Below are 14532 nucleotides of genomic sequence, written 5' to 3'. Positions count from 1 at the left end.
AAGAAAAACCAAAATCCCAACTCCAAAAACTAGGATCCCCTTTTAGATACTTCACCTACCATATAAATATGGTGTTTTACAGGGAAGGCATTCGGGACGTCGTGCTGAACCCGCAGCAACTCGCCAACAAGAGGCACCGAGGCTGGGTAGGCCAAAAAGGAAGGCGGCCAGGACGGAGACGCTGGTTTAGAGGTATGACAAAAACCCCGCTCCGTGGTTGTAGTCTTCTCAAAATGTAATGACGTCCATGTTTCTTTAATAGAAAAACGCTCGCCAGAATATGTCCGGTGAGGCTGCCGATCATGCTTCCACCAGTCGGGCTCCAGGACCGGACATAGAGGCGGAAGTCGACATGGGGAGGACGCCGGATACCCCCCCTACAGAGGATGCAGATAAACTATCCACTACAAATTCAGAAGTGGAGAGCGCCATGAATCATAGGCGTCGCCGAGCCGTACTCCGTGACGCTTGCTTCTCACTAGAGGCATTTGATGCCTTCAATTCTGGAGACGCGTACCTCCGTGCTGCTCAAAATGGTCTAGCCAGAGCCACGGACCAGTATGTAAGGGATGTACGGGTAAGCAAATCTGACGATTATATGTATCAGTAGCCCCTGAGACTTGAAACAGTTAGCAGAACTGATTTAAGGATCATCTATTATGCAGGTTCTTACAGAGAAGAGTACTCGACTGTCACAGGAGCTGGAGGAATGCAAGACCCAACTTCGGGTCGCCGTTGCCACATTGAAGGAACCTAAAAAGTCCTCAGTTGGTAACATTTCTTTCAAAGAATGATAAGTACTATATAGCGTGCGGTGTGGCTGCAGATCTAACAATAGATATTGCAGATGAATCTAGAGAGAATCCGGAGGACCAGCATGTCGTACGACAGCTAAAGGCTGGCGAACGCGTGCTGACTGAGGTCGGGAGGGAGAAAAAAAATATCCAAGACGCCAATACCAAGCTGAGCGTGGAACTGAAGGATGTTCGAGCCCAGCTTGCGGACTCCGAGAAGGAGAATAAGCGGCTTCGACGCGGCATTTTCAGTAAGTGCTTGGATGAACCCTTAAAAGGGGGGCGGCGGAGAAGCTGGCTAACAGAATTAGGTCTGCAGGTATGCTGATGGGTCGTCCCGCGGAGGAGATGCCCGGGTCTGCGGGTGATCTTCTACCCGAGCTCTCACGACTACACGAACAAGTTCGGCAGGTGATGCAAGGTATTGCCCAGGTCTTGTGGCCATCCGTCTCCCTGCCAGAAGGCATTGGAGAGCTTGCGGAGAAGCTCAAGGGAGCACGGCGACGCTTCCGATTATGGAAGATATCGGCCTGCCGTTAAGGTGCCAGGGAAGCCCGGGCCATGGTGAAGATGTGGTATACCAAGGCTGACCCAAACCACATGGCCGAGGTAGGACCTGTGGGGCCCGATGGGAAAGAGATCCCCGTTAGCTTAGTGTATGGGCAAGTAGAATTAGCCGCAAAGTATTCCCAACAAGATTGTAGGCTAGACAGCCTGTTGGATGGTATATAAGAGGAATTTATTCAGTCTACATGACTATGTAATTAAAGTGACATGTATAATGCCTTCTAGACGGATTGTAAATCATTTGTCATGGCGGACTTTTCGCTTCAACCTCAGGACCCGATAGTCCGGAGTGTGTCCGAATACCCGCTCAGTTATATAAGAACCGGGGTATGCGTGGAAACCAGGCGTAGGGGTCATTAGTGCTTGAACTGACAAGTATCCAACTAGTTGTGTTATATTACATGGGTAGTAAGAAACATCTTCTAGGGAGAATAGTTTCGTTAGGGGTTCCTTTCCCTGGTTACGCATGCCCTAAAGTGCATGTCTGGACTACGAGAGGAAACGCAGGCAAAAACATCTGGGGGCACATATGGAAAATAAATAAAAATCATCTTTTGTTCACCGACCGAGTATTCCCTTAAGAACACTAGCTTTCGGCTTCACCCAGTCTGAGGTACACACTCGGCTGACCCGGCAGTAACAGTCGCGGAGGTGCTCCCCTTATGCCCTAGCCGAATTAACGGGAACGTAGGGCATAAATACAAGAGCCAGGCAACCCAGCTTGGCCAAAACTTAAGTCATATCGATGCATATAATGGGGAAGAAAAGGTACATGCGGAAGAATAACACATGTGCAGGGCATGAAGCCCAGATAAATAATTAAGCTTCTGTGTAAGAAGCCCCCAGGTATAATGGGCGCGGTTAGCGCGTCAATAGTGTGCAAGCAGGGCACACGTTGGCCCTTGAAGGCCTTGAGAAAGAATAAAAGAAAGAAAGAGAAAAAAGACAGATAATGTATATGCAAAAAATGGACAGAGGAAAGAGACGAACATAGAGTCCGGCGCTAGGCGTAGAATCTTCGGAGTCTGGCTGCGTTCCATGGGTTCGGCTCAAGTCGATTATTCGATGCATCCCGCAGACGGTACGCTCCACTGGTCAGAACTTGATCAATAATGAAGGGACCTTCTCATTTTGGCTCGAGCTTGGTGTTTTTCTTCTCCGGCAGGCGTAAAACTAACTCGCCAACGTTATAAGTTTTGGCCCGTACTTCTCTGCTTTGGTATCTGCGAGCCTGGTGCTGATAGAATGCGGAACAGACTTTTGCCACGTCGCGATCCTCCTCCAGGGTGTCCATACTGTCCTGCCGATCGAGCTCGGCTTCTCTTTCTTCGTACATGCGCACTCGAGGTGAGTCATGAATTATGTCGTAGGGCAGAACCACCTCTACGCCATACACCATAAAGAAGGGTCTGTATCTGGTAGTACGATTCGGCATGGTCCACAACCCCCAGAGTATGGAGTCGAGCTCCTCTACCCAGTGCATGTTAGACTCCTTTAAGGACCGCACTAGTTTGGGTTTGATGTCGCCCATGATAAGACCATTTGCTCGCTCAACTTGGCCATTGGTTTGTGGGTGATAGACAGAAGCATAATCGAGTTTGATGCCCATGTTGCTGCACCAGAGTTTTACCTTGTCGGCCGTGAAGTTCGTGCCGTTGTTAGTGATGATGCTGTGGGAGACGCCATAACGCTGTACAACCCCGAATATGAAGTCTATCACCAGTCCAGATTTGGCCGTTTTAACAGGTTTGGCTTCTATCCATTTGGTGAATTTATCCACCATGACCAGTAAGTATTTTTTTCTTATGGGTTCCCCCTTTAAGGGGTCCAACCATGTTAAGCCCCCAGACCGCGAAGGGCCAGGTAATGGGGATTGTTTGGAGGGCGGTGGGTGGCATGTGGCTTTGGTTTGCAAAAAGCTGGCAACCGACGCAGCGTTGGATCAAGTCATGTGCGTCTGCCTGGGGCGTCGGCCAATAAAAACATGTACGGAAGGCCTTGCTTACAAGGGCCCGGGCTGCGGCGTGGTGGCCGCCGAGTCCGGCGTGAATTTCTGCCAAAAGCTTCCGCCCTTCCTCTCCGGAGATGCACCTTTGAAGGATTCCGGTAGTACTTTTTTTATACAGCTCTCCCTCGTGGACCCTGTAGGCTTTAGATCGCCGCACTATGCAGCGTGCCTCATTTTGGTCCTCGAGAAGTTCCTGCCTAGTTAGGTAGGCCAGGAATGGTTCTATCCACGGGGCGATGATGGCCATTATTACGTGGGCTGAAGGTGTTATTTTGGTGGCAGAGCTTCCGATTATGTCAGAGTGTTTGGTATCGGGTATTTTGGCCGGGTCCGGACTATTGTTACCGGTGTCCCCTTCCCATACCATGGATGGCTTAAACAACCTCTCCAAAAAGATGTTGGGGGGATCACATCGCGTTTTGCGCCGATGCTGGTGAGGATATCCTCCGCCTGATTGTTTTCCCGAGCCACATGGTGAAATTCGAGCCCCTCGAACCGAGCTGACATCTTTAGGACGGCGTTTCGATAGGCCACCATCTTCGGATCCTTGGCATCGAAGTCTCCATTTATTTGGGATATTGCGAGGTTCGAATCCCCACGCACCTCCAGGCGTTGAATGCCCATGGGAACTGCCATCCGAAGACCATGTAACAGGGCTTCATATTCGGTCGCGTTGTTGGAGTCTGTATACAGTATCTGTAGTACGTATTGGACTGTATCTCCGGCCGGGGACATCAGGATGACGCCAACCCCCAGACCAGTGATGTCCACTACACAACCTTCTTCTTCTAGAAATTTTTGGGCCTCCAAGTGCAGAGGTTTGTAGGACAGTAGCAAATTTCCCTCAAGTGGATGACCTAAGGTTTATCAATCCGTAGGAGGCGTAGGATGAAGATGGTCTCTCTCAAGCAACCCTACAACCAAATAACAAAGAGTCTCTTGTGTCCCCAACACACCCAATACAATGGTAAATTGTATAGGTGCACTAGTTCGGCAAAGATATGGTGATACAAGTGGTATATGGATAGTAGATAAATGTTTTTGTAATCTGAAAATATAAAAACAGCAAGGTAACTAATGATAAAAGTGAGCGTAAACGGTATTGCAATGCGTTGAAACAAGGCCTAGGATTCATACTTTCGCTAGTGTAAGTTCCCTCAACAATAATAACATAATTGGATCACATAACTGTCCCTCAACATGCAACAAAGAGTCACTCGAAAGTCACTAATAGCATAGAACAAACGAAGAGATTATGGTAGGGTATGAAACCACCTCAAAGTTATTCTTTCCAATCAATCCGTTGGGCTATTGCTATAAGTGTCACAAACAGCCCTAGAGTTCGTACTAGAATAACACCTTAAGACACAAATCAACCAAAACCCTAATGTCACCTAGATACTCCAATGTCACCTCAAGTATCCGTGGGTATGATTATACGATATGCATCACACAATCTCAGATTCATCTATTCAACCAACACATAGAACCTCAAAGAGTGCCCCAAAGTTTCTACTGGAGAATCACGACGAAAACGTGTGCCAACCCCTATGCATAGGTTCGTGGGCGGAACCCGCAAGTTGATCACCAAAACATACATCAAGTGAATCACGTGGTATCCCATTGTCACCATAGATACGCAAGGCAAGACATACATCAAGTGTTCTCAAATCTTTAAAGACTCAATCCGATAAGATAACTTCAAAGGGGAAACTCAATCCATTATAAGAGAGTAGAGGGGGGAGAAAACATCATAGGATCCAAATATAATAGCAAAGCTCGCGATACATCAAGATCGTATCACCTTAAGAACATGAGAGAGAGAGAGAGATCAAACACATAGCTACTGGTACATACCCTCAGCCCCGAGGGAGAACTACTCCCTCCTCGTCATGGAGAGCACCGGGATGATGAAGATGGCCACCGGAGAGGGATTGACCCCTCCGGCAGGGTGCCGGAACGGGTCTAGATTGGCTTTCGGTGGCTACGGAGGCTTCTGGCGGCAGAATTCCCGATCTATTGTGTTCTCTTGAAGTTTTAGGCTATATGGAGATATATATATAGGCGGAAGAAGTACGTCAGGGGGCGCACGAGGGGCCCACGAGGGTGGAGGGCGCGCCCCCCTACCTCGTGGCCTCCTCGAAGCTTCCCTTGCGTGCACTTCAAGTCTTCTGGGCTTCTTCCCTTCCAAAAATGAGTTTTGTGAAGTTTCAGGTCAATTGGACTCCATTTGATTTTCCTTTTCTTCGAAACCCTAAAACAAGGTAAAAACAAAAACTGGCACTGGGCTCTGGGTTAATAGGTTAGTCCCAAAAATGATATAAAAGTGTATAATAAAGCCCATAAACATCCAAAACAGTAGATAATATAGCATGGAGCAATAAAAAATTATAGATACGTTGGAGACGTATCAGCATCCCCAAGCTTAATTCCTGCTCGTCCTCGAGTAGGTAAATGATAAAAACAAATTTTTTGATGCGGAGTGCTACTTGGCATAATTTCAATGTAATTCTTCTTAATTGTGGCATGAATATTCAGATCCATAAGATTCAAGACAAAATTTCATATTGACATAAAATAATAACACTTCAAGCATACTAACAAAGCAATCATGTCTTCTCAAAATAACATGGCCAAAGAGAGCTATCCCTACAAAATCATATAGTCTGGCTATGCTCCATCTTCACCACACAAAATATTTAAATCATGCACAACCCTGATGACAAGCCAAGCAATTGTTTCATACTTTTGATGTTCTCAAACTTTTTCAATCTTCACGCAATACATGAGTGTGAGCCATGGACATAGCACTATAGGTGGAATAGAATGGTGGTTGTGAAGAAGACAAAAAGGACAAGATAGTCTCACATCAACTAGGCGTATCAATGGGCTATGGAGATGCCCATCAATAGATATCAATGTGACTGAGTAGGGATTGCCATGCAATGGATGCACTAGAGCTATAAATGTATGAAAGCTCAACAAAAGAAACTAGTGGGTGTGTATCCAACTCGCTTGCTCACGAAGACCTAGGGCATTTTGAGGAAGCCCATCATTGGAATATACAAGCCAAGTTCTATAATGAAAGATTCCAACTAGTATATGAAAGTGATAACATAGGAGACTCTCTATCATGAAGATCATGGTGCTACTTTGAAGCACAAGTGTGGTAAAGGATAGTAGCATGGCCATACTTTGAAGCACAATAGAATGGTGGGTATATGATACCGGCGAAAGGTGCGCGGTATTAGAGAGGCTAGCAAAGGTGGAAGGGTGAGAGTGCATATAATCCATGGACTCAACATTAGTCATAAAGAACTCATATACTTATTGCAAAAATCTATTAGTTATCGAAACAAAGTACTACGCGCATGCTCCTAGGGGGATAGATTGGTAGGAAAAGATCATCGCTCGTCCCCGACCGCCACTCATAAGGAAGACAATCAATAAATAAATCATGCTCCGACTTCATCACATAATGGTTCACCATACGTGCATGCTACGGGAATCACAAACTTCAACACAAGTATTTCTCAAATTCATAACCACTCAACTAGCATGACTCTAATATCACCATCTCCATATCTCAAAACAATTATCAAGTATCAAACTTCTCATAGTATTCAACACACTCATAACAGAATTTTATTATTCTTGAATACCTAGCATATTAGGATTTTTAAGCGCATTACCATGCTATTTAAGACTCTAAAAATAATATAAGTGAAGCATGAGAGTTCATCTATTTCTTCAAAATAAAACTACCACCATGCTCTAAAAGGTATAAGTGAAGCACTAGAGCAAATGACAAACTACTCCGAAAGATTTAAGTGAAGATCAATGAGTAGTTAAATAATTATTTAGCTATGTGAAGACTCTCTAACATTTAATAATTTCAGATCTTGGTATTTTATTCAAACAGCAAGGAAAGCAAAAGAAAATGACATTCTAAGAATAGCAAACATCATGTGAAGAAGCAAAAACTTAGGATCAACCGATACTAACCGATAGTTGTTGAAGAAGAAAGGTGGGATGCCAACCGGGGCATCCCCAAGCTTAGACGCTTGAGACTTCTGGAAATATTATCTTGGGGTGCCTTGGGCATCCCCAAGCTTGAGATTTTGTTTCTCCTTAATTCCTCTCATATCACGGTCTCCCTAAATCTCAAAAGCTTCATCCACAAAAAACTCAACAAGGACTCGTGAGATAAGTTAATATAAACCATTGCAAAAACCTTATTATACTCTACTGTAGAAAATCACTAAAATTATTATTCAACATTGCGTACTAAATGCCTCTGCATATTTAATAGTCCTATCCTCAAATAGAATCATTAAAGAAGCAAACAAATGCAAACAATGCAAACATAACAGCAATCTGCCTAAACAGGATAGTCTGTAAAGAATGCAGCAACATCCATACTTACCTAGCTCCAAAAATTATGAAATAAAATTACCACTGTAGTAAATTTATCATATCTTAATATGCAAAAGGTTTCAACACTTTATCACATTCTGAGTTTCTAGGGAATTATTGCAACAGCGGTAAACTTTCTGTTTTTAAACAGCGACATGTATACTTGTAACATAGGCATAGTAAAGGATATCAATGCCACTTTTATTGAAATAAAAGATGAAAAACATTGTTCTAAATAACATCAAGCAAATCCTAACAAAATAAATTGACGCTCCAAGCAAAACACATATCATGTGGCGAATAAAAATATAGCTCCAAGTAAAGTTACCGATGAACGAAGACGAAAGAGGGGATGCCTTCCGGGGCATCCCCAAGCTTAGGCTCTTGGTTGTCCTTGAATTTTACCTTGGGGTGCCTTGGGAATCCCCAAGCTTAGGCTCTTGCCACTCCTTATTCCATAGTCCATCGAATCTTTACCCAAAACTTGAAAACTTCACAACACAAAACTTAACAGAAAACTCGTATGCTCCGTTAGTATAAGAAAATAAATCACCACTTCAAGGTACTGTAATTAACTCATTCTTTATTTATATTGGTGTTAAACCTACTGTATTCCAAATTCTCTACGGTTTATAAACTATTTTACTAACCACAGATTCATCAAAATAAGTAAACAACACAATGGAAACAGAATCTGTCAAAAACAGAACAGTCTGTAGTAATATGGATCAAACGTATACTTCTGGAACTCATAAAATCCTCAAATAAATTGCTGGACCTGAGAAATTTATCTATTAATCATCTTCAAAAATAATTAACTAAATAGCACTCCCCAAGTAAAAATGGCAGCAATTCTCGTGAGCGCTAAAGTTTCTGTTTTTTACAGCATGATCAACAAGACTTTCCCAAAGTCTTCCCGAAGGTTCTACTTGGAACAAACACTAATTAAAAGCATAAAACCACAACTAAACAGAGGATAGATGAATTATTTATTACTAAACAGGAACAAAAAGCAAGGAACAAAGATAAAATTGGGTTGCCTCCCAACAAGCGCTATCGTTTAACGCCCCTAGCTAGGCATGATGATTTCAATGATGCTCACATAAAAGATAAGAATTGAAACATAAAGAGAGCACCATGAAGAATATGACTGGGACATTTAAGTCTAACCCACTTCCTATGCATAGGGATTTTGTGAGCAAACAACTTATGAGAATAATAATCAACTAGCATAGGAAGGCAAAACAAGCATAACTTCAAAACTTTAAGCACATAGAGAGGAAACTTGATATTATTGAAATTCCTACAAGCATATATTCCTCCCTCATAATAATTTTCACTAGCATCGTGAATGAATTCAACAATATAACCAGCACCTAAAGCATTCTTTTCATGATATATAAGCATAGAAATTTTATTACTCTCCACACAAGCAAATTTCTTCTCATGAATAGTAGTGGGAGCAAGCTCAACAAAATAACTATCATGTGATTGAAAATTAAGATCAAGATGACAAGTTTCATGGTTATCATTATTATTTAAAGCACACGTGTCATCACAATAATCATCATAGATAGGAGGTATGCTTTCATCATAATAAATTTGCTCATCAAAGCTTGGGGAACAAAAAGTATCATCTTCATCAACCATAGCTTCCCCAAGCTTGTGGCTTTGCATATCATTAGCATCATAGATATTCAAGGAATCCATACTAACAACATTGCAATCATGCTCATCATTCAAATATTTAGTGCCAAACATTTTATAGATTTCCTCTTCTAGCACTTGAGCACAATTATCCTTTCCATCATACTCACGAAAGATATTAAAAAAGATGGAGTGTATGAGACAAACTCAATTCCATTTTTTTAATAGTTTTCTTTTATAAACTAAACTAGTGATAAAACAAGAAACTAAAAGACTTGATTGCAAGATCTAAAGATATACCTTCAAGTGCTAACCTCCCCGGCAACGGCGCCAGAAAAGAGCTTGATGTCTACTACACAACCTTCTTCTTGTAGACGTTGTTGGGCCTCCAAGTGCAGAGGTTTGTAGGACAGTAGCAAATTTCCCTCAAGTGGATGACCTAAGGTTTATCAATCTGTAGGAGGCGTAGGATGAAGATGGTCTCTCTCAAGCAACCCTGCAACCAAATAACAAAGAGTCTCTTGTGTCCCCAACACACCCAATACAATGGTAAATTGTATAGGTGCACTAGTTCGGCGAAGAGATGGTGATACAAGTGGTATATGGATAGTAGATAAATGCGTTGAAACAAGGCCTAGGGTTCATACTTTCGCTAGTGCAAGTTCCCTCAACAATACTAACATAATTGGATCACATAACTATCCCTCAACATGCAACAAAGAGTCACTCCAAAGTCACTAATAGCGGAGAACGAACGAAGAGATTATGGTAGGGTACGAAACCACCTCAAAGTTATTCTTTCCAATCAATCCGTTGGGCTATTCCTATACGTGTCACCTAGATACTCCAATGTCACCTCAAGATACAAATCAACCCCATGAAACCCTAGAGTTCGTATTAGAATAGCACCTTAAGATACAAATCAACCAAAACCCTAATGTCACCTAGATACTCCAATGTCACCTCAAGTATCTGTGGGCATGATTATACGATATGCATCACACAATCTCAGATTCATCTATTCAACCAACACAAAGGACCTCAAAGAGTGCCCCAAAGTTCTACCGGAGAATCATGACGAAAACGTGTGCCAACCCCTATGCATAGGTTCGTGGGCGGAACCCGCAAGTTGGTCACCAAAACATACATCAAGTGGCACGTGGTATCCCATTGTCACCACAGATATCCACGGCAAGACATACATCAAGTGTTCTCAAATATTTAAAGACTCAATCCGATAAGATTACTTCAAAGGGGAAACTCAATTCATTACAAGAGAGTAGAGGGGGAGGAGAAACATAAGATCCAACTATAATAGCAAAGCTCGTGATACATCAAGATCGTGCCAAATCAAGAACACGAGAGAGAGAGAGAGAGAGATCAAACACATAGCTACTGGTACATACCCTCAGCCCCGAGGGAGAACTACCCCCTCCTCGTCATGGAGAGCACCGGGATGATGAAGATGGCCACTGGAGAAGGATTGCCCCCTCCGGCAGGGTGCCGGAATGGGTCTAGATTGGTTTTTGGTGGCTACGGAGGCTTCTGGCGGCGGAACTCCCGATCTAATCTCCGTTCTGGATGTTTTAGGGTATATGGAGTTATATAGGCAGAAGAAGCACGTCAGGGGAGCCATGAGGGCCCCACGAGGCAGAGGGGCACGCCCTAGGGGGGTGGGCGCGCCCCTACCCTCGTGAGCTCCTCCTTCCTTCCTTGACGTGGGGTCCAAGTCCATTGGGTGGCTTTCGTTCCAAAAATAACTTGTCTAGTTGATTTCGTTCCGTTTCGACTCCGTCTGATATTCCTTTTCTTCAAAACACTGAAATAGGCAAGAAAACAGCAAATCTGGGCTGGGCCTCCGGTTAATAGGTGAGTCCCAAATGTAATATAAAAGTGGAAAATAAAGCGCAATATTGCCCAAAACAGTAGATAATATAGCATGGAGCAATCAAAAATTATAGATACGTTGGAGACGTATCAACCAGCCAGCATTTTGGAGTCGTCGAAGTGCATGATCCAATTGGAGTATGCGTCGTACTCTTTAGGTAGTTTGGCTTCCGTCCATTCAGCGACAAAGTCGGCCAATACTTGCGATTTAATGGCTTGGCGGGGTTTTTATGTTATGTCGAACGGGAGGAGCTCAATGGCCCATTTGGCAATCCGGCCCGTGGCGTCACGGTTGTTTATAATATCATTAAGTGGCACTTCCGAGGCTACTGTAATCGAACACTCTTGAACGTAGTGTCGCAGCTTCCGGGATGTCATGAATACCGCATAGGCTATCTTTTGATAATGTGGGTACCGTGACTTGCATGGAGTGAGGACAGTGGATACATAATATACCGGCTTTTGAAGGGGGAATTTATGTCCGTCCGCTTCTCATTCGACGACGAGCACTGCGCTTACAACCTGATGAGTTGCCGCAATGTACAACAGCATTGGTTCGCCGATGTTTGGCGCGGCCAGGATTGGGTTGGTTGCCAGTATGGCTTTTATTTCTTCCAATCCGGCTGTGGCAACGTCCGTCCACTCGAAGTGTTCGGTGCGCCGAAGGAGGCGATAAAGGGGTAATGCCTTTTCTCCTAAGCAGGAGATAAAGCGACTTAGAGCCGCCACACATCCAGTTAATTTCTGGATTTGTTTGAGGTCTGTTGGGGTAGCCAACTATGACAGAGCTCGGATTTTGGCCGGATTAGCTTCAATTCCTCTACTGGAGACAATGAAGCCCAGGAGCTTTCCGGTTGGTACGCCGAAAACGCATTTTTCCGGATTGAGCTTGATGTCATATTTTCGGAGGTTGTCAAATGTGAGCCTCAAGTCATCTTTTAGAGAGTCGACGTGTTTGGTTTTGATGACCACATCATCTACATATGCCTCTACTGTTTTGCCGATCTGTTTCTCCAGACATGTCTGAATCATGCGCTAATATGTTGCGCCGATGTTTTTGAGTCCGAAGGCATTGTGTTGAAATAGAAGGGGCCGTATAGTGTGATAAATGTCATTGCGGCTTGGTAGGACTCCGCCATCTTGATTTGGTGGTAGCCGGAGTATGCGTCGAGGAAACACAATGACTCGTGTCCTGCGGTAGCATCGATAATTTGATCAATGCGGGGGAGGGGGAAGGGATCCTTGGGCAGGCCTTGTTGAGGTCCTTAAAATCAACACACATGCGCCAGGATTTGTCCTTCTTTGGTACCATCACCAGGTTTGCTAGCCAGTCCGGGTGTTTTATTTCTCTAATGAATCCGGCCTCTAATAACTTGGCTAGTTCTTCTCCCATAGCTTGTCTCTTAGGTTCAGAGAAACGCCGAAGAGTCTGCTTGACCGGCTTGAATCCTTTTAGAATATTGAGGCTGTGCTCAGCCAGCCTGCGTGGGATTCCTGGCATGTCTGAGGGGTGCCAGGCAAATATGTCCCAACTCTCGCGTAGGAACTCTCGTAGTGCGGCGTCCACGGCGGGGTTTAGCTGTGCCCCGATGGAGGCTGTTTTTGTAGGGTCTGTTGGGTGGACTTGGAATTTGACTATTTCATCCGCTGGTTTAAAAGAGGTGGACTTGGATCTCTTGTCAAGTATCACGTCGTCCCTGTCCACTGTGGAGCGTAGCGCAGTTAACTCCTCGGCCAAAAGGGCTTCGGACAATGCCTCGAGGGCCAATGCGGCTGTTTTGTTTTCGGCATGGAGTGCTGTGTCCGGATCACTAGCGAGAGTGATGATTCCGTTGGGCCCAGGCATTTTGAGCTTCATGTACCCATAATGGGGTATGGCTTGGAAGATCGTGAACGCCTCCCATCCTAAAAGGGCGTGGTATCCACTACTGAACGGGGCCACTTGGAATGTAATTTCTTCGGACCTATAGTTCTCCGGCGTGCCGAATACCACATCTAATGTGATTTTCCCGGCACAGCGTGCTTCCCGACTGGGGATGATTCCTTGGAAGGTTGTGCTGCTTTGCTCAATGCGGTTCCAGTCTATTTCCATTTTTTGAAGAGTTTCCTCATAGATGAGGTTCAATCCACTGCCGCCGTCCATGAGTACTTTGGTGAGTCGAAAGCCGTCCACAATGGGACTGAGGACCAGTGCAGCTGGTGCTCGGGCTGTTCGGAATTTAGGTTCGTCACTGGCATTGAAGGTAATAGCCGTGTCACTCCATGGGTTCATTGCTGCCACGTGGCAGATTTCGGCGAGGCTGCGGAGTGTTCGCTTGCGCCTATTATTTGATGCGAAGGTTTTGAAGACTGTTAATACCGTATTGTTATCCACGGGATGATGCTCTGTGGTATTTGGGATGAGAAGATCCTCACCACTTTTGGCCACCTGCCGGAGTACCCAACATGCTCTAAGGCTGTGTGTTGGTGTGGTATCTGTTGTACTATGAATTTTGCAGGGGCCGTTGAGCCATCCCTCCAATACGGTTCCATTCCTTGTAGAGGGTTTTTGTTTCTTTGTAACTAACTCGGGTGTCTTATGATAGTGCACCCTTTTACTTCGGACTGGGTGTATATTCCGAGCCGGATTATCCCAAAATTTCGTTTCGGTTTTCCAGGCGCTTTCCATCGCACAGTACTTTCGTACTATGGATGCCAAGTCAGCGAAGCGTGATATGTCACGGCGACTTAAGGCATTAAGGATTCCCTTGTCCGTGCAATTATTGCAGAAAAATGAGACTGCGTCTTCCTCGCGACAGTCCTTAACCTTGTTCATCACAAGGAGGAATCTGGGCCAATAATGATGTACTGTTTCATGGGGCTCTTGCCTGATGTGGGAAAGATCGTTTATGTCTGGGTGGGTGGGTGGATTTGAGTCCGAACCCCTACCCGATCTGAGACACAGGGGTCGAGGAGTTTCCGATCTTGGAAGTTCGGATTCCGGGATGTTGCCCGATAAGTCTGGCCCGCTACCTGACTCTAGGTTCAGGGCTAGGGTGATGTCCCCCCGTAAACGGGTGTCCGGCTCGGAGAGTTCAGGAATCCGGACATAGTTAGTCCTCAAGATAGAGAAAGAATCGCCGCATTGTTCCTCCACCAGCGCAATATGATGGGTGACCGGTGGAGAGTTAATCTCCCTTTGATCGGGTTTAAGCCCAATCCAATCATAGTCTG

The sequence above is a fragment of the Triticum urartu genome, chromosome 6 (genome assembly GCF_003073215.2).
Source record: "Triticum urartu cultivar G1812 chromosome 6, Tu2.1, whole genome shotgun sequence".
NCBI lineage: Eukaryota > Viridiplantae > Streptophyta > Magnoliopsida > Poales > Poaceae > Triticum > Triticum urartu.
Note: the sequence above shows the minus strand (reverse complement) of the source record.